At 49.0% G+C, this 19504-nt stretch overlaps 15 non-coding genes across 15 annotated transcripts; all 15 read left to right on the forward strand.

Annotated features, from left to right (window-relative positions):
* The first annotated feature begins 63 nt into the window (after positions 1-63).
* Positions 64-136, forward strand: trnav-aac (transfer RNA valine (anticodon AAC)). Its single transcript has one exon. It is a non-coding gene; the product is annotated as a tRNA-Val (tRNA).
* A 383-nt stretch (positions 137-519) lies between these two features.
* On the forward strand, positions 520-592 carry trnav-uac (transfer RNA valine (anticodon UAC)). The gene has a single exon. It is a non-coding gene; the product is annotated as a tRNA-Val (tRNA).
* Positions 593-1221: 629 nt separating this feature from the next.
* trnav-uac (transfer RNA valine (anticodon UAC)) lies at positions 1222-1294 on the forward strand. Its single transcript has one exon. It is a non-coding gene; the product is annotated as a tRNA-Val (tRNA).
* A 623-nt stretch (positions 1295-1917) lies between these two features.
* On the forward strand, positions 1918-1990 carry trnav-aac (transfer RNA valine (anticodon AAC)). Its single transcript has one exon. It is a non-coding gene; the product is annotated as a tRNA-Val (tRNA).
* Positions 1991-2373: 383 nt separating this feature from the next.
* Positions 2374-2446, forward strand: trnav-uac (transfer RNA valine (anticodon UAC)). The gene has a single exon. It is a non-coding gene; the product is annotated as a tRNA-Val (tRNA).
* A 629-nt stretch (positions 2447-3075) lies between these two features.
* trnav-uac (transfer RNA valine (anticodon UAC)) lies at positions 3076-3148 on the forward strand. The gene has a single exon. It is a non-coding gene; the product is annotated as a tRNA-Val (tRNA).
* Positions 3149-3771: 623 nt separating this feature from the next.
* trnav-aac (transfer RNA valine (anticodon AAC)) lies at positions 3772-3844 on the forward strand. The gene has a single exon. It is a non-coding gene; the product is annotated as a tRNA-Val (tRNA).
* A 383-nt stretch (positions 3845-4227) lies between these two features.
* Positions 4228-4300, forward strand: trnav-uac (transfer RNA valine (anticodon UAC)). The gene has a single exon. It is a non-coding gene; the product is annotated as a tRNA-Val (tRNA).
* A 629-nt stretch (positions 4301-4929) lies between these two features.
* trnav-uac (transfer RNA valine (anticodon UAC)) lies at positions 4930-5002 on the forward strand. The gene has a single exon. It is a non-coding gene; the product is annotated as a tRNA-Val (tRNA).
* Positions 5003-5625: 623 nt separating this feature from the next.
* On the forward strand, positions 5626-5698 carry trnav-aac (transfer RNA valine (anticodon AAC)). Its single transcript has one exon. It is a non-coding gene; the product is annotated as a tRNA-Val (tRNA).
* Positions 5699-6081: 383 nt separating this feature from the next.
* trnav-uac (transfer RNA valine (anticodon UAC)) lies at positions 6082-6154 on the forward strand. Its single transcript has one exon. It is a non-coding gene; the product is annotated as a tRNA-Val (tRNA).
* Positions 6155-6783: 629 nt separating this feature from the next.
* Positions 6784-6856, forward strand: trnav-uac (transfer RNA valine (anticodon UAC)). Its single transcript has one exon. It is a non-coding gene; the product is annotated as a tRNA-Val (tRNA).
* Positions 6857-7479: 623 nt separating this feature from the next.
* trnav-aac (transfer RNA valine (anticodon AAC)) lies at positions 7480-7552 on the forward strand. The gene has a single exon. It is a non-coding gene; the product is annotated as a tRNA-Val (tRNA).
* A 383-nt stretch (positions 7553-7935) lies between these two features.
* Positions 7936-8008, forward strand: trnav-uac (transfer RNA valine (anticodon UAC)). The gene has a single exon. It is a non-coding gene; the product is annotated as a tRNA-Val (tRNA).
* A 607-nt stretch (positions 8009-8615) lies between these two features.
* On the forward strand, positions 8616-8688 carry trnav-aac (transfer RNA valine (anticodon AAC)). The gene has a single exon. It is a non-coding gene; the product is annotated as a tRNA-Val (tRNA).
* Positions 8689-19504: the final 10816 nt, after the last annotated feature.

Here is a 19504-nt window from a genome sequence, read left to right on the forward strand (position 1 = left end):
TGTGTCCTCGTTTTGTGTGTGTGTATGTGTGTGCACTGAGTTTCTGTTGCTGGCCTATAAGAAGTTTCCGTAGTGTATTGGTTATCATGTTCGCCTAACACGCGACAGGTCCCCGGTTCGAGACCGGGCGGAAACATGTTTCCTTTTATCAGCTTGCGATCATCTCGTAAATACTTGATGCATTATCGACAGTCATGAGTTCATTGGAGTTGGTTTGTCGTTCTTTGAAGCGGTAAGTTAGCTGCCCTGGTGCCACATGTTTGGTCGTTTCGCTGGCTTCTGTAGAGCTTGGCAAGGGTCCAATCAGGCCAAAAACATGGAGGGCAGGGAAGCCTGAGGTCCAGGATTGGGAAAGGTTGCTTTAAACAATCTCCTTTGTTGCTAGCTTGCTGAAGCAGGGTATCAACTAGTTCATGAGCCGAAATGCCCATGTTACGTTATAAATGTGTGTCCTTGTTCTGTTTCCTTGTTACTGTGTGTTTGTGTGTGCACTGGGTTTCTGTCTTTCGGGAGTTGGCAGTTTCCGTAGTTTAGTGGTTATCACGTTCGCTTTACATGCAAAAGGTCCCTGGTTCGAGACCGGGCGGAAACTTGTGCTTCTTTCCTCAGTTTTGATCCAATTGCGATCCTCTCCAAAGTACCTTGTGCCCCATGTTGTCCCAATGTCCCAAGAAGTCCCATGATTCATTGGAGTTGACATGTCGTTCTTTGAAATGGGAAGTCAGCTACCCTTGTGCCACTTGTGCGGATTCGCCTTTAAGCCATTCCGTTGTTTCTAACAGTGATTAGAATCCCGTTCGGAAAACATTACAATGCATGTCATGGGCCGAGGACCTTTGTTTCTTCTAAGATCTTTAGACCAGTCGTTCGCCATCCTGGTCCCACCTGCCCTGCCCCTGCATGTTTTAAATGTTTCCCTCTTCCAACATACCTGATTCAAATGAAGGGGTCGTTATCTGTCTTTGCTGAGTTTGATAACGACTCATTAGTTTAAACCAGGTGTGTTAGAAGAGGGAACATCTAAAGAATGCTGGCCTGAGGACAAGGGTTGAGAACCACTGCCTTAGACCATCTCAGTGCTTGCTGACTTGTTGATGAACCATATCAACTAGTTCATGAGCCAAAATGCCCATTTGACATTGTAAAGGTGTGTCCTTGTTCTGTTTCCTTGTTACTGTGTGTTTGTGAGTGCACTGGGTTTCTGTCTTTCGGGAGTTGGCAGTTTCCGTAGTGTAGTGGTTATCACGTTCGCTTTACACGCGAAAGGTCCCTGGTTCGAGACCGGGCGGAAACTTCTGCTTCTCTCCTCAGTTTTCATCCAATTGCGATCCCCTCCAAAGTAGTTTGTGTCCCATGTCGTCCCAATGTCCCAAGAAGTCCCATGATTCATTGGAGTTGACATGTCGTTCTTTGAAATGGGAAGTCAGCTACCCTTGTGCCACTTGTGCGGATTCGCCTTTAAGCCATTCCGTTGTTTCTAACAGTGATTAGAATCCTGTTCGTAAACATTACAATGCATGTCATGGGCCAAGGACCCTTGTTACTTCTAAGACCTTTAGACCAATCGTTCGCCATCCTGGTCCCACCTGCCCTGCCCTGCCCTGCATGTTTTAAATGTTTCCCTCTTCCAACATACCTGATTCAAATGAAGGGGTCGTTATCTGTCTTTGCTGAGTTTGATAACGACTCATTAGTTTAAACCAGGTGTGTTAGAAGAGGGAAACATCTCAAGCATGCTGGCCTGAGGACAAGGGTTAAGAACCACTGCCTTAGACCATCTCAGTGCTTGCTGACTTGTTGATGAACCATATCAACTAGTTCATGAGCCAAAATGCACATTTGACATTGTAAAGGTGTGTCCTCGTTTTGTGTGTGTGTATGTGTGTGCACTGAGTTTCTGTTGCTGGCCTATAAGAAGTTTCCGTAGTGTATTGGTTATCATGTTCGCCTAACACGCGACAGGTCCCCGGTTCGAGACCGGGCGGAAACATGTTTCCTTTTATCAGCTTGCGATCATCTCGTAAATACTTGATGCATTATCGACAGTCATGAGTTCATTGGAGTTGGTTTGTCGTTCTTTGAAGCGGTAAGTTAGCTGCCCTGGTGCCACATGTTTGGTCGTTTCGCTGGCTTCTGTAGAGCTTGGCAAGGGTCCAATCAGGCCAAAAACATGGAGGGCAGGGAAGCCTGAGGTCCAGGATTGGGAAAGGTTGCTTTAAACAATCTCCTTTGTTGCTAGCTTGCTGAAGCAGGGTATCAACTAGTTCATGAGCCGAAATGCCCATGTTACGTTATAAATGTGTGTCCTTGTTCTGTTTCCTTGTTACTGTGTGTTTGTGTGTGCACTGGGTTTCTGTCTTTCGGGAGTTGGCAGTTTCCGTAGTTTAGTGGTTATCACGTTCGCTTTACATGCAAAAGGTCCCTGGTTCGAGACCGGGCGGAAACTTGTGCTTCTTTCCTCAGTTTTGATCCAATTGCGATCCTCTCCAAAGTACCTTGTGCCCCATGTTGTCCCAATGTCCCAAGAAGTCCCATGATTCATTGGAGTTGACATGTCGTTCTTTGAAATGGGAAGTCAGCTACCCTTGTGCCACTTGTGCGGATTCGCCTTTAAGCCATTCCGTTGTTTCTAACAGTGATTAGAATCCCGTTCGGAAAACATTACAATGCATGTCATGGGCCGAGGACCTTTGTTTCTTCTAAGATCTTTAGACCAGTCGTTCGCCATCCTGGTCCCACCTGCCCTGCCCCTGCATGTTTTAAATGTTTCCCTCTTCCAACATACCTGATTCAAATGAAGGGGTCGTTATCTGTCTTTGCTGAGTTTGATAACGACTCATTAGTTTAAACCAGGTGTGTTAGAAGAGGGAACATCTAAAGAATGCTGGCCTGAGGACAAGGGTTGAGAACCACTGCCTTAGACCATCTCAGTGCTTGCTGACTTGTTGATGAACCATATCAACTAGTTCATGAGCCAAAATGCCCATTTGACATTGTAAAGGTGTGTCCTTGTTCTGTTTCCTTGTTACTGTGTGTTTGTGAGTGCACTGGGTTTCTGTCTTTCGGGAGTTGGCAGTTTCCGTAGTGTAGTGGTTATCACGTTCGCTTTACACGCGAAAGGTCCCTGGTTCGAGACCGGGCGGAAACTTCTGCTTCTCTCCTCAGTTTTCATCCAATTGCGATCCCCTCCAAAGTAGTTTGTGTCCCATGTCGTCCCAATGTCCCAAGAAGTCCCATGATTCATTGGAGTTGACATGTCGTTCTTTGAAATGGGAAGTCAGCTACCCTTGTGCCACTTGTGCGGATTCGCCTTTAAGCCATTCCGTTGTTTCTAACAGTGATTAGAATCCTGTTCGTAAACATTACAATGCATGTCATGGGCCAAGGACCCTTGTTACTTCTAAGACCTTTAGACCAATCGTTCGCCATCCTGGTCCCACCTGCCCTGCCCTGCCCTGCATGTTTTAAATGTTTCCCTCTTCCAACATACCTGATTCAAATGAAGGGGTCGTTATCTGTCTTTGCTGAGTTTGATAACGACTCATTAGTTTAAACCAGGTGTGTTAGAAGAGGGAAACATCTCAAGCATGCTGGCCTGAGGACAAGGGTTAAGAACCACTGCCTTAGACCATCTCAGTGCTTGCTGACTTGTTGATGAACCATATCAACTAGTTCATGAGCCAAAATGCACATTTGACATTGTAAAGGTGTGTCCTCGTTTTGTGTGTGTGTATGTGTGTGCACTGAGTTTCTGTTGCTGGCCTATAAGAAGTTTCCGTAGTGTAGTGGTTATCATGTTCGCCTAACACGCGACAGGTCCCCGGTTCGAGACCGGGCGGAAACATGTTTCCTTTTATCAGCTTGCGATCATCTCGTAAATACTTGATGCATTATCGACAGTCATGAGTTCATTGGAGTTGGTTTGTCGTTCTTTGAAGCGGTAAGTTAGCTGCCCTGGTGCCACATGTTTGGTCGTTTCGCTGGCTTCTGTAGAGCTTGGCAAGGGTCCAATCAGGCCAAAAACATGGAGGGCAGGGAGGCCTGAGGTCCAGGATTGGGAAAGGTTGCTTTAAACAATCTCCTTTGTTGCTAGCTTGCTGAAGCAGGGTATCAACTAGTTCATGAGCCGAAATGCCCATGTTACGTTATAAATGTGTGTCCTTGTTCTGTTTCCTTGTTACTGTGTGTTTGTGTGTGCACTGGGTTTCTGTCTTTCGGGAGTTGGCAGTTTCCGTAGTTTAGTGGTTATCACGTTCGCTTTACATGCAAAAGGTCCCTGGTTCGAGACCGGGCGGAAACTTCTGCTTCTTTCCTCAGTTTTGATCCAATTGCGATCCTCTCCAAAGTACCTTGTGCCCCATGTTGTCCCAATGTCCCAAGAAGTCCCATGATTCATTGGAGTTGACATGTCGTTCTTTGAAATGGGAAGTCAGCTACCCTTGTGCCACTTGTGCGGATTCGCCTTTAAGCCATTCCGTTGTTTCTAACAGTGATTAGAATCCCGTTCGGAAAACATTACAATGCATGTCATGGGCCGAGGACCTTTGTTTCTTCTAAGATCTTTAGACCAGTCGTTCGCCATCCTGGTCCCACCTGCCCTGCCCCTGCATGTTTTAAATGTTTCCCTCTTCCAACATACCTGATTCAAATGAAGGGGTCGTTATCTGTCTTTGCTGAGTTTGATAACGACTCATTAGTTTAAACCAGGTGTGTTAGAAGAGGGAACATCTAAAGAATGCTGGCCTGAGGACAAGGGTTGAGAACCACTGCCTTAGACCATCTCAGTGCTTGCTGACTTGTTGATGAACCATATCAACTAGTTCATGAGCCAAAATGCCCATTTGACATTGTAAAGGTGTGTCCTTGTTCTGTTTCCTTGTTACTGTGTGTTTGTGAGTGCACTGGGTTTCTGTCTTTCGGGAGTTGGCAGTTTCCGTAGTGTAGTGGTTATCACGTTCGCTTTACACGCGAAAGGTCCCTGGTTCGAGACCGGGCGGAAACTTCTGCTTCTCTCCTCAGTTTTCATCCAATTGCGATCCCCTCCAAAGTAGTTTGTGTCCCATGTCGTCCCAATGTCCCAAGAAGTCCCATGATTCATTGGAGTTGACATGTCGTTCTTTGAAATGGGAAGTCAGCTACCCTTGTGCCACTTGTGCGGATTCGCCTTTAAGCCATTCCGTTGTTTCTAACAGTGATTAGAATCCTGTTCGTAAACATTACAATGCATGTCATGGGCCAAGGACCCTTGTTACTTCTAAGACCTTTAGACCAATCGTTCGCCATCCTGGTCCCACCTGCCCTGCCCTGCCCTGCATGTTTTAAATGTTTCCCTCTTCCAACATACCTGATTCAAATGAAGAGGTCGTTATCTGTCTTTGCTGAGTTTGATAACGACTCATTAGTTTAAACCAGGTGTGTTAGAAGAGGGAAACATCTCAAGCATGCTGGCCTGAGGACAAGGGTTAAGAACCACTGCCTTAGACCATCTCAGTGCTTGCTGACTTGTTGATGAACCATATCAACTAGTTCATGAGCCAAAATGCACATTTGACATTGTAAAGGTGTGTCCTCGTTTTGTGTGTGTGTATGTGTGTGCACTGAGTTTCTGTTGCTGGCCTATAAGAAGTTTCCGTAGTGTAGTGGTTATCATGTTCGCCTAACACGCGACAGGTCCCCGGTTCGAGACCGGGCGGAAACATGTTTCCTTTTATCAGCTTGCGATCATCTCGTAAATACTTGATGCATTATCGACAGTCATGAGTTCATTGGAGTTGGTTTGTCGTTCTTTGAAGCGGTAAGTTAGCTGCCCTGGTGCCACATGTTTGGTCGTTTCGCTGGCTTCTGTAGAGCTTGGCAAGGGTCCAATCAGGCCAAAAACATGGAGGGCAGGGAGGCCTGAGGTCCAGGATTGGGAAAGGTTGCTTTAAACAATCTCCTTTGTTGCTAGCTTGCTGAAGCAGGGTATCAACTAGTTCATGAGCCGAAATGCCCATGTTACGTTATAAATGTGTGTCCTTGTTCTGTTTCCTTGTTACTGTGTGTTTGTGTGTGCACTGGGTTTCTGTCTTTCGGGAGTTGGCAGTTTCCGTAGTTTAGTGGTTATCACGTTCGCTTTACATGCAAAAGGTCCCTGGTTCGAGACCGGGCGGAAACTTCTGCTTCTTTCCTCAGTTTTGATCCAATTGCGATCCTCTCCAAAGTACCTTGTGCCCCATGTTGTCCCAATGTCCCAAGAAGTCCCATGATTCATTGGAGTTGACATGTCGTTCTTTGAAATGGGAAGTCAGCTACCCTTGTGCCACTTGTGCGGATTCGCCTTTAAGCCATTCCGTTGTTTCTAACAGTGATTAGAATCCCGTTCGGAAAACATTACAATGCATGTCATGGGCCGAGGACCTTTGTTTCTTCTAAGATCTTTAGACCAGTCGTTCGCCATCCTGGTCCCACCTGCCCTGCCCCTGCATGTTTTAAATGTTTCCCTCTTCCAACATACCTGATTCAAATGAAGGGGTCGTTATCTGTCTTTGCTGAGTTTGATAACGACTCATTAGTTTAAACCAGGTGTGTTAGAAGAGGGAACATCTAAAGAATGCTGGCCTGAGGACAAGGGTTGAGAACCACTGCCTTAGACCATCTCAGTGCTTGCTGACTTGTTGATGAACCATATCAACTAGTTCATGAGCCAAAATGCCCATTTGACATTGTAAAGGTGTGTCCTTGTTCTGTTTCCTTGTTACTGTGTGTTTGTGAGTGCACTGGGTTTCTGTCTTTCGGGAGTTGGCAGTTTCCGTAGTGTAGTGGTTATCACGTTCGCTTTACACGCGAAAGGTCCCTGGTTCGAGACCGGGCGGAAACTTCTGCTTCTCTCCTCAGTTTTCATCCAATTGCGATCCCCTCCAAAGTAGTTTGTGTCCCATGTCGTCCCAATGTCCCAAGAAGTCCCATGATTCATTGGAGTTGACATGTCGTTCTTTGAAATGGGAAGTCAGCTACCCTTGTGCCACTTGTGCGGATTCGCCTTTAAGCCATTCCGTTGTTTCTAACAGTGATTAGAATCCTGTTCGTAAACATTACAATGCATGTCATGGGCCAAGGACCCTTGTTACTTCTAAGACCTTTAGACCAATCGTTCGCCATCCTGGTCCCACCTGCCCTGCCCTGCCCTGCATGTTTTAAATGTTTCCCTCTTCCAACATACCTGATTCAAATGAAGAGGTCGTTATCTGTCTTTGCTGAGTTTGATAACGACTCATTAGTTTAAACCAGGTGTGTTAGAAGAGGGAAACATCTCAAGCATGCTGGCCTGAGGACAAGGGTTAAGAACCACTGCCTTAGACCATCTCAGTGCTTGCTGACTTGTTGATGAACCATATCAACTAGTTCATGAGCCAAAATGCACATTTGACATTGTAAAGGTGTGTCCTCGTTTTGTGTGTGTGTATGTGTGTGCACTGAGTTTCTGTTGCTGGCCTATAAGAAGTTTCCGTAGTGTAGTGGTTATCATGTTCGCCTAACACGCGACAGGTCCCCGGTTCGAGACCGGGCGGAAACATGTTTCCTTTTATCAGCTTGCGATCATCTCGTAAATACTTGATGCATTATCGACAGTCATGAGTTCATTGGAGTTGGTTTGTCGTTCTTTGAAGCGGTAAGTTAGCTGCCCTGGTGCCACATGTTTGGTCGTTTCGCTGGCTTCTGTAGAGCTTGGCAAGGGTCCAATCAGGCCAAAAACATGGAGGGCAGGGAGGCCTGAGGTCCAGGATTGGGAAAGGTTGCTTTAAACAATCTCCTTTGTTGCTAGCTTGCTGAAGCAGGGTATCAACTAGTTCATGAGCCGAAATGCCCATGTTACGTTATAAATGTGTGTCCTTGTTCTGTTTCCTTGTTACTGTGTGTTTGTGTGTGCACTGGGTTTCTGTCTTTCGGGAGTTGGCAGTTTCCGTAGTTTAGTGGTTATCACGTTCGCTTTACATGCAAAAGGTCCCTGGTTCGAGACCGGGCGGAAACTTCTGCTTCTTTCCTCAGTTTTCATCCAATTGCGATCCTCTCCAAAGTACCTTGTGCCCCATGTTGTCCCAATGTCCCAAGAAGTCCCATGATTCATTGGAGTTGACATGTCGTTCTTTGAAGTCAGCTACCCTTGTGCCACTTGTGCGGATTCGCCTTTAAGCCATTCCGTTGTTTCTAACAGTGATTAGAATCCCGTTCGTAAACATTACAATGCATGTCATGGGCCAAGGACCTTTGTTACTTCTAAGACCTTTAGACCAGTCGTTCGCCATCCTGGTCCCACCTGCCCTGCCCTGCATGTTTTAAATGTTTCCCTCTTCCAACATACCTGATTCAAATGAAGGGGTCGTTATCTGTCTTTGCTGAGTTTGATAACAACTCATTAGTTTAAACCAGGTGTGTTAGAAGAGGGAAACTTGTCACGCATGCTGGCCTGAGGACAAGGGTTAAGAACCACTGCCTTAGACCATCTCAGTGCTTGCTGACTTGTTGATGAACCATATCAACTAGTTCATGAGCCAAAATGCACATTTGACATTGTAAAGGTGTGTCCTCGTTTTGTGTGTGCGTGTGTGCACTGAGTTTCTGTTGCTGGCCCATAAGAAGTTTCCGTAGTGTTGTGGTTATCACGTTCGCCTAACACGCGAAAGGTCCCGGGTTCGAGACCGGGCGGAAATATGTTTCCTTTTATCAGCTTGCGATCATCTCGTAAATACTTGATGCATTATCGACAGTCATGAGTTCATCGGAGTTGGTTTGTCGTTCTTTGAAGCGGTAAGTTAGCTGCCCTGGTGCCACATGTTTGGTCGTTTCGCTGGCTTCTGTAGAGCTTGGCAAGGGCCCAATCAGGTCAAAAACATGCAGGGCAGGGAGGCCTGAGGTCCAGGATTGGGAAAGGTTGCTTTAGACAATCTCCTTTCAAGACCGGGCGGAAACTTCTGCTTCTTTCCTCAGTTTTCATCCAATTGAGATCCTCTCCAAAGTACCTTGTGCCCCATGATGTCCCAATGTCCCAAGAAGTCCCATGATTCATTGGAGTTGACATGTCGTTCTTTGAAGTGGGAAGTCAGCTACCCTTGTGCCACTTGTGCGGATTCGCCTTTAAGCCATTCCGTTGTTTCAAACAGTGATTAGAATCCCGTTCGGAAAACATTACAATGCATGTCATGGGCCGAGGACCTTTGTTTCTTCTAAGACCTTTAGACCAGTCGTTAGCCATCCTAATCCCACCTGCCCTGCCCTGCCCTGCATGTTTTAAATGTTTCCCTCTTCCAACATACCTGATTCAAATGAAGGGGTTAGGATTAGGTGTGGCAGTAATAACGAGGAAACACCCTGTGGGACCCCAACGGGACCACAGTACAGGTGAGACCCCAATTAGGCACGCGCACCTGAAACCCCACTCACTCCGTCCCCCTGAAATGAATGAATGAGCAGGAGTCTGTTTTATAGGCTCCTGCCAGACCTATTGACCAATAGGAGTAGTATTAGTAACCCTCAGGGAAACAATTGTCCGAAGACTTTACTACTACCTATTGTTACATAGGATATTCTTCTTGGACGTATTGTTCCTGATGATCCTATGTCCATGACTTGTTTTCTTCTTTCAAACCTGACCCTATTGGCAAATAGGAGCCTATCAGTATTAACAACCCCCAGGGATGACATACTGTTGTCCGAAGACATTAACACTACCCATTGCTAAGGTCATCAGAATAAAAAATATCTTGTATCCAAGTCTTCTTCCAATATCCCGTGTTCAAGTCTTCATCCAACATCCTGTGTCCAAGTCTTCCTCCAAAATCCCGTGTTCAAGTCTTCATCCAACATCCTGTGTCCAAGTCTTCTGTCACTGTCTGGTCTTCTTCTTTCAGACCTAACCTTTTTTGGCAAGTAGGAGCCTATCAGCATTAACATCCCTCAGGGATGACATACTGTTGTCCGAAGACTTTAACACTACCCATTGCTAACACAAGTACAGCTGTCTTAGCGTCTGTCAGTCAAGTAAAAGTGAGATATAAATCCAAATGTGAATCTAAATTGTGGAAACACATCATCAGTAGTATACCTAGGATCATCGGGTGTTTCGGCCTTCGAAACACTAGACACCCTCCCCATAGGCAGGCCCACCAGGGTTGATCAAATCCCCAGTGTGTGTTTCCAGTCCAATTGGTGAATCAACATATACATTTGGAAAAATAGTCTGGTCCACAGAAAAACAGTCCACCCTAATGCACCAAAGCGTCTTTACAATAAAAAGTCACTGAACAATAAAACAACATGAATGTCAACAATAATACTTACCAATAAAAAGTCACTTAACAATAAAACAACATAAATGTCAACAATAATACTTACCTGTGCTAGGAGTAAAAGAGGGTTAGGGTTAGAAGAGAAAGCAAGGAGGGTTAGGGTTAAGACAAGAAAGAGAGAGACCCACCAGGGGCCTAGGGTTGGGGTTAGGATAGGGTGCAGGTGGGGTTAGGGTCGAGAGCAGGAGGGTTGGGTTTAGGTAAGAGAAGGAGAGGGAAATTAAATCAGTGACTCATACAGGGTCGACACCCACAGGGCGAATGACACTGCTGCCCACAGGGCTTGAGTCGAATTCTCCCGCCCAGCCCAAAGGAATCAATCCCAGGGGGTGGAAGGCAGAGACAGAGTAGGAAAAGCAGGGAATAGTGAAGAAGATCTGTTTGACCCGGTCCAGAATGATGTGAACAATCCAAAATTAGGAGAGCCACAAGCCATCCTAAATTAATTCTAAGGAGAAGAAATCCTGTAGAAGGCTGGAATGAGGAAGTCCTGTTTACTGCAGTCCAGAGTGTTGTGAAAAATCCCAAAATAGGAGAGTAAGGCCACCTTACAAAAATTGTAGAGTGAACAAAACCTTGTAAAATATCTTCTTGAGGCACTATAGTAAATAAGAGCAGAAATGGAAAGGGGGCAATAGGAGCAAGTAGGGCCAAGGCCCCGGCAGAGTTAGGTGTGGCAGTAATAACAAGGAAACATCCTGTGGGACCCCAACGGGACCACAGTACAGGTGAGACCCCAATTAGGCACGCGCACCTGAAACCCCACTCACTCTGTCCCCCTGAAATGAATGAATGAGCAGGAGTCTGTTTTATAGGCTCCTCCCTTTCCACTGCCAGACCTATTGACCAATAGGAGTAGCATTAGTAACCCTCAGGGAAACAATTGTCCGAAGACTTTACTACTACCTATTGTTACATAGGATATTCTTCTTGGACGTATTGTTCCTGATGATCCTATGTCCATGACTTGTTTTCTTCTTTCCAACCTGACCCTATTGGCAAATAGGAGCCTATCAGTATTAACAACCCCCAGGGATGACATACTGTTGTCCGAAGACATTAACACTACCCATTGCTAAAGTCATCAGAATAAAAATATCTTGAGTCCAAGTCTTCATCCAACATCTTGCGTCCAAGTCTTCTTCCAATATCCTGTGTTCAGAATATCCATGTCTTGTTGTCTTCTTTCCAGCCAGACCCTATTGGCAAATAGGAGCCTATTAGTATTAACAACCCCCAGGGATGACATACTGTTGTCCGAAGACATTAACACTACCCATTGCTAAGGTCATCGAATAAAAATATCTTGCGTCCAAGTCTTCATCCAACATCTTGTGTCCCAGTCTTCTTCCAATAACCTGTGTTCAAGTCTTCATCCCACATCCTGTGTCCAAATCTTCTTCCAATATCCTGCGTTCAGAATATCCATGTCTTGTTGTCTTCTTTCCAACCTGACCCTATTGGCAAATAGGAGCCTATCAGTATTAACAACCCCCAGGGATGACATACTGTTGTCCGAAGACATTAACACTACCCATTGTTAAGGTCATCAGAATAAAAAAATCTTGCGTCCAAGTCTTCATCCAACATCTTGTGTCCAAGTCTTCTTCCAATAACCTATGTTCAAGTCTTCTTCCAATATCCTGTGTCCAAATCTTCTTCCAATATCCTGTGTCCAAGTCTTCTGTCACTGTCTGGTCTTCTTTCAGACCTAACCTTTTTTGGCAAGTAGGAGCCTATCAGCATTAACATCCCCCAGGGATGACATACTGTTGTCCGAAGACTTTAACACTACCCATTGCTAACATAAGTACAGCTGTCTTATCGTCTGTCAGTCAAGTAGAAGTGAGAAATAAATCCAAATGTGAATCTAAATTGTGGAAACACATCATCAGTAGTATACCTAGGATCATCGGGCATTTCGGCCTTCGAAACACTAGACACCCTCCCCATAGGCAGGCCCACCAGGGTTGATCAAATCCCCAGTGTGTGTTTCCAGTCCAATTGGTGAATCAACATATAAATTTGGAAAAATAGTCTGGTCCACAGAAAAACAGTCCATCCTAATGCAGTCTTGAGGTGTAACTGGGGATAATAAAGAAAATACCAGCGGAATACATATACATTTATTAATTAAACAGCCGCCTTGAACCAAAGCGTCTTTACAATAAAAAGTCACTTAACAATAAAACAACATGAATGTCAACAATAATACTTACCTGCGCTGGGAGTAAAAGAGGGTTAGGGTTAGAAGAGAAAGCAAGGAGTGTTAGGTTTAAGACAAGAAAGAGAGAGACCCACCAGGGGCCTAGGGTTGGGGTTAGGATAGGGTGCAGGTGGGGTTAGGGTCGAGAGCAGGAGGGTTGGGTTTAGGTAAGAGAAGGAAATTAAATCAGGGTTAGGTTAGGTGACAGATCTCAACCCCTTGCAGGGTTGGAGTGGCACTGGCGCTAGCCCCCCGTGTTGGACTGTGGGGGTCTATTGTTCCTGTGAGGATGTGAAAAAAGAAGGAGATTTGAAGGTCTGTAAGGTAAGAAACATACAGTTTGTCCTCTATAAGGGTGCAAGAAAACGATGTTTCACCCCTTTTCTCTCTCCCCAGGTGGATCCCTCGACATTGAATGCAGCAACGAAGGTAAGTGCAACTGCATTTTTTGGAGTTGGGATCCCCCACATGGCGGGGCAACAAGCACCCAACAAAAATGTAATAAATCATAATTCATAGTATTATTATTACAACAGAAAACACATATACATGTTAATATATATGAAAACCCGCCATGTGGAAGATCCCAACTACCTGTAGTGTCTACAGGTACCCCCAAGGAAGATCAGGGTAAGTTTTTTTCAACACTCCCTGATGTTTGATTAGGGCCTTTTTGGATTTTTTATATTTTTCATTTAGCCCTAGCGGGTCAATTGTTTTTAAAAGGTGTATCCAGGTCCTTTCAGCCTTCTGTCTTTGAGTTTTTGTCCACTCTTTATGGCTCTCCAGACCCTCAATCCCCATGTTGTTAACCCCATGCATTACAAAGTGCCGGTAAAGGACTGTATCCTCGTTTCCTCTCCTAACCTGATACCTGTGCTGTTTAAAACGGATCTCCATGGAGTATCTGGTTTCTCCTATGTACAGTTTCTGGCAACCGGAGCATCTGATAGCATAGACCACGTTGTACGTTTTAAAATCAATGCTATTCCCTATAGGTACCCCCCTCCCAGAATATCTATTCCCAATATAGACATCCTGTTGGAAGTGTTGTTCTGTTAGGGATACCTTAGTTTTTTTATTCAGGCTCGAGTGTACCAGTTTATCTTTAAGATTTTTGTTTCTCCTGTATGCAGAGATCAATTTAAAACCACCCAGGTCCTCCAGGGTCTCCTGGGCCTGTCCAAAGTTGAGCCTCAGCTGGCCACCCAAACGTCCAAGAGGATGAGAGAACGTCGTGACCACAGGTATAATTTTCTTCTCATCATTTTGCACTACATATCTCCCATTTGTTTGGAACAACCGCCTCACTTCACTCCTTATCCCCCTCAGGAACCTCCGAGAATATCCCCGAGGCCTCAGGGCTTTAAAGAGGAGCGATGTCCTCCTCCACATCACTAAGGTGAAATGCGATGGAATCTGATCAATTGTGATTTGACCAGACCCTTATATGTATGCTTAGGATGGTAACTGTTTTTGTGGAGCAACGCATGCCTATCTGTTTCCTTAAAGAAAACTTTAGTGGCTAATGTTTTTGTTGTTGCTCCCAAACTGGTTAGGGTTAGGTTGTTATCTCTGATGCCCCCCGCGCCAAGCAGTTCAGTACTTCGACCCGCATAGGCTTAGGGGGAAATGCACTCGTATCCTAGAGCCATGTAGATCTTCCACCAGAGGGGGTAGGGGAGTAGACCCCCTCCAGGACCCCAAAGGGGTCCCAGGCCTGTAGACCCTGTTGCGCTCGCGGCCCAGGGTAAGTAAAGGCCTAAGCACTAAAGAGGACGTTAGTAACCGATGGGTACATGGATGACCACCCCCGAATCCACTGATGGACGTGTGCGCACCACAGGGTCTAAGCAGGAGCGTGCTCTGAGGTCTTCTGTCCCCACAAGAGAGGATCCCCCCGAGAGAGGTAGGTGACCCCGGGTGTCAAGGTTCACTCGTGGGTGGCAGAGGTGACCGGCCACCGTAGTACATGCCACATCCGAGTGTAGACACAGGGGGGTTCCCCTCGTCCAATCCGAAGCGCGCAGCGCCGAGGCAATCCAATCCGAAGCGCGCAGCGCCGAGGTGCCGCGCTGAGGTAGTCCATCTAATCTTCTTCACCAGTGGAGCAGCAGGGCCGTCTAGAAGGGAGGGGTCACTCCTGTCTCCTCCCCCTGAGTCCGGTCAGGAGGAGTGACTCGTAAAGCAGCGGAGCCGGTAAAACCGTGGTCCAAGCCTGAGGCCGGCTTGAAAATCAACCGTAGCCACGTCTTGAAAATCAACCGTGGTCCAAGCCTGAGGCCGGCTTGAAAATCAACCGTGGTCCAAGCCTGAGGCCGGCTTGAAAATCAACCGTAGCCACGGCTTGAAAATCAACCGTAGCCACGTCAGGACTGCTTTAGATGAAGTGGTGGGGTGGGCTGGACCGTAGCCTGGGCCTACGGCCGGAGGGGTCAAAGATCCCCCCGTTGCCGTGTGAGGGCTGGATGATGTGTAGTACACATCACCGAAGGAGGGAGTTGAGACAGCTCGGTCATCAGAGATGACAGAGGATCACAGGCTATGTGCGGAGGACCAAGTCCCCGACGGTCCAGCCCCCAGGATGGGCGATGATGCTCCAGTGGAGGCCAATCCGGGTCCTCTTCAAGAGATGGGGCATGAGCGTGAGTGAATGGATGCACCTGAGTGTGTGAGTGCGTGTCCTACCTTGGCCCGGTAGCTAACCTAATCTAGGGGGAGCCTGCCTAAAAAATTAAAAAGCCTATCCAGGGCCTGGTTTTGATGAGTAGAGGACATCTGCACTTGTCGTGCTGCTGGGAAGGAAAGGGGGGTTAATGGACAGGACACATGAGTGCCATGAATGCAATAAATGAGGGCGCTCTGGGGAAGAGCGCCGCAGACATACATGAGTATGTGGAAGACAGGGCATGGGAGACAGAATTAAAACCTGGGCGTGGGGGTGTGTGAGAGAGAGAGAGCAGTTAGAGGGGAGCAGATAGAGGGAGATCAGCTAGAGAGAGAGAGCAGCTAGAGAGAGCGCGTGTGTGTGGGTGTGTGTGAGAGAGAGACAGAGCAAGAGAGGGGCTCTTCCGAGCAAATAAAAGGTGTAGTCAAAAACGCAGAACTCCACTCCCTGGGAGGTGCCTTCCTGCTGGCACCTACCACAACATTAAGCAGGGAATCGTGAGGTTCTAACCGGCCACGACTGCAGTTTCGCTCTCCTCAGAGCTCTTCAGGTAGCAAAGTATGAAATAAAAACATTATGCAGGTCAAGGGCCGTCCTACGACTAAGGACTATCAAGAACTCAGGGGTGACGACAAAAAGCGTCATCCCCCCTGTGCCTTGGGCGCCCACCAGAATTGGTAATCTCAATTAAACATCTAGGGAAAAGAGGAGACAAGAGAGAGAGAGAGTGTGTGTGTGTGTATGGAAGGCAACATGGATGGACCGTGTGTGATAGGTGACCAAGGAACTGTGAAAGGAGAAAGGTGCACAGGTTAGGGTTAGTGAGGTACCAGAGTGGATCTGTAAGGAAAAAAGTGTGTGAATTAAAATTAGTAGGAAGGCCAGGGAGAGCCGAAGACACCGAAACCATAGGCCCAAAAGGGAGGTGAGAGGGAAACAAAGAGAGAGAACGGCCTAGGGTTGGGGTGAGGAGACGGTAGGGGGGGGGAGGGTGGGAGGAAAGACACCAGGGCGGGACCTATGGTTAGGTAAGAGGAAGGAGGGGTTGGGGTTAGGGTAAACAGGTCGGTAAGGAGGTAGGGGGTAAGGAGAGATGGAAACAAGCAGGGTTAAGGTTAGAGCAGGAGAGGAGAGGCCGAAAGAAGAACCATCAGTGAATATCAGTATGGGATGTGGGTGGAAAGGAGAGACGGGCTCCACAACATGAGTGTGGAGGTGTGGCGGAGGGACTCCCAGATGGCCACAGGTGAAGGAATGTAGAGGGGTCAGATGCGTAGTGAAACGCAGTCGATGATGGTTCGTTATTTTACCCGTGACAGGAAGTGCTGTCTCCCTCCCAGAAGACTCCCCGTCGTCGGCTCAGCGTGGCTCGGTGGTGTCCGGCCCCGGGGTAGGCGTGGTACCGGGGGAAGCGTGGCCTAGTCACCACCCGTGGATCCAGTGCGAGCCGCCTGGGGGTGGGGGGTCAGGACACGTCCACGGCCGGTCCAGCAGACACAGGAAAGGTGGGCATGACACTCCATGCTGTGACATGGCCCGCTACCGACTGTGAGTGTGGGCCTCGCGCCGTCTCTAGAAGACGGTGAGGCCGAGGGGAGTAGAGTGGCCAGGGGTCGAAGGTCAAGTGGAGTGCCCAGCAGGTCAAGCCCCCTGTTCAGGAGGGCCTTCTTCTGAGGGGGCATGTTTATAGGTGGGGGCAAGGCTATAGCAGGGTGGCCCTCGGACCGTCAGTGCGGTGCAGAGTGTCTCTGTTCTTCAGCCCGAGAGCCTTGGCGTGGGAAGAGGAGAGGAGTCTCCTACCCAACGACCGCTCCAATCAGGGCCACGAGGAGTGTGTTACACTCCGTGTGTGGGGTGTGTGTGGGGGGGGGCCCGGCCCGGTCCCCCTGTGTGTGTTTCTTCCTCGCCGGCACGGTGCAGAGTGTCTCTGTGCTTCAGCCCGAGAGCTTTGGGGTGAGGAGAGGAGCTCCCCACCGCTTCGATCGGAGCCGTGCCCATAAGGGCCATTCTTTTTGCTAGTCTACGTGTTGTGCGGAGGGCGTGCGAGGCCCCGGTCCCCCTTGGGACTATAGCCGTTACCCCGAAGAGTCGTTTCGTTGGCCCGCCCGCTGGGTCCCCAATATAACCGCGAGGATCAGGCAGGATGAAGCAAATGGCCGTGAGTTTACATTTACATTTAGCAGACGCTCTTATCCAGAGCGACTAACAGTAAGTACAGGGACATTCCCCCGAGGCAAGTAGGGTGAAGTGCCTTGCCCAAGGACACAACGTCAGTTGGCATGACGGGGAATCGAACTGGCAACCTTCGGATTACTAGCCCGATTCCCTCACCACTCAGACTCCCTTAGTGAGTTGCACGTGCACTTATGAAGTTTCAACACCCTTTCCCTCGCTGAGTCTACCCCGATTGTAGGCCGGTCTCTCTCCGGAATCCCACGACGGCGACCATCTTCTCGCGTCAGCATGCTAATGCGACAGCGTCAACACTCACAGTCTGTGTCTTGCCCGGGGAGGACCGCAGCGCGCGCGAGGGGGAAGTGTCCAGTTTCCAGACTACGTTGTGTTGCACGTGGGGATGGGGCGCCCGTGGAGAGAGGCGGGGCTCACGCAACGAGGAGTCCGGCGTGCCTCCCCCTCATTACAAGGGGGGGGCCCATCGGTGGCCTCCAAGTGGGGCCTCAAGTCATAGCGCTACATACGCTGGCTAATTTTTTTGTATGATCTGATGTCCCCCCAGCGGAGCGGTATGGCAAAATCTTACGACCCTGCTCGGATGAAGGGAAACGCACTCGTATTCTACCACTATGGAAATCTTCCCCACCGGGAGTAGGGGAGTAGACCCCATCCAGAACCCTTTATGGGGGTCCCAGGCCTTAGACCTTGTTGCGCTCGCGCCCCGGGGTACTGTGAGTGTTTTGTTGTGCACTCATTTGGACGTTGTGTTGTCAGTCACACAGTGGGCCCATGGAAGCCCGCCTCCGTCTCCACTGGTAAGACGTTTGCTGGCCCCAGGGTCTAAGCAGGAGCGTGCTCTGTTGTGTCCCCAACCCGAAGCGCGCAGCGCCGAGGTGCCGTGCTGAGGCACGGGTGTTGGGGTGTTGAGTCTGCGCCGTGTTGAGGCGTATTGTTGAGGCAATCCAATCCGAGGCGCCGCGCTGAGGCACGGGGGTTGATGCGTCGAGGCCCAGTGTTGGAGTGTTGAGGCCCAGTGTTTTAGTCTTTAGGGTTAGTCTGCGCGGTGTTGGGGCGTATTGTTGAGGCAATCCAATTGGAGGCGCCGCGCTGAGGCACGGGTGTTGAGGCCCAGTGTTGAGGTGTTGAGGCCCAGTGTTTTCCCAGTGTTTACCCCGTGTTGAGGTCCAGGCTGTTAATCCATATGGGTTGATGCTCCATTGTTGTTAATCCATGTTGTTGATCCATTTGGGTGATTGGTAGAGGCGTCCCACGGCAGACGGCTCTGTGTGTCAAGGGTGAGCACAGCAGAGACCGTATCAACTGGTATGTGTCACATCCAGTAGATTTTCCGAGCCCTACTGGGTGTAGGGTCAAGGAAGGTGCCAGCAGCCAGGCTGTATAGAGCGCGTGCTACACGCAAGTCCAGCTCTATCAGTCAGGCGACCCTAAGGGGCAGTGGTCTGTCCCCTAGGGTCCAGGACAGGAGAACCCTGGGAGCCGCTGGAGGTTAGAGTTCCCCATGAGCATCCTGCGTAAGCAGAGCGTCCGCCTCGGCCCCGGACAGGGCGGCATTGTCGTCGTCGTTGTTGTCATCGTCCTCCTCCTCTGAATCCAGTTCGGACCACCGGGCAGGTATCGCGGGGGGCCGCGGTGCGGAGGGGGGGGGCGCGTTGTCCAGCCGTTAGCTCCGCCTCCGAATCCGAGGGGTCCTGACCCAGGGCTGGGGCCGGCTCGGGGTTGGAGACCCCACCGTGGCCCAGGAGGGGTCGGGATAAGAGCTGCCGCACGGTGGTTGTGGGCTGCTGGGAGGACAGCTGGAGGGACAGCTGGGAGGCCAGCTGGGAGGCCAGCTGGGAGGACAGCGGGGCCCCCTGGGAGGATAGCAGGGCCATTGCGCTGTCCGTTACCTCCCAGTCCATCCCCTCCACCGTCGGAGGCTGGCTGTGGGAAGTGGAAGGGGCCGAGGTCGACGTCGGCCGAAGCCCACCGCACTCCCAGCTCCCACGCGTCAGTCCAGTTATGGATTCCCTCCAGGCCCTCGAGCGTGGCGACGTACGCTCCCAGGGCCGTGGCGTAATGCCTGTCCAGGGCCTGGTAGCAGCGCGCAAACCACGTCTCCGTTTCCTCTTGCAG

The sequence above is a fragment of the Osmerus eperlanus genome, chromosome 1 (genome assembly GCF_963692335.1).
Source record: "Osmerus eperlanus chromosome 1, fOsmEpe2.1, whole genome shotgun sequence".
NCBI lineage: Eukaryota > Metazoa > Chordata > Actinopteri > Osmeriformes > Osmeridae > Osmerus > Osmerus eperlanus.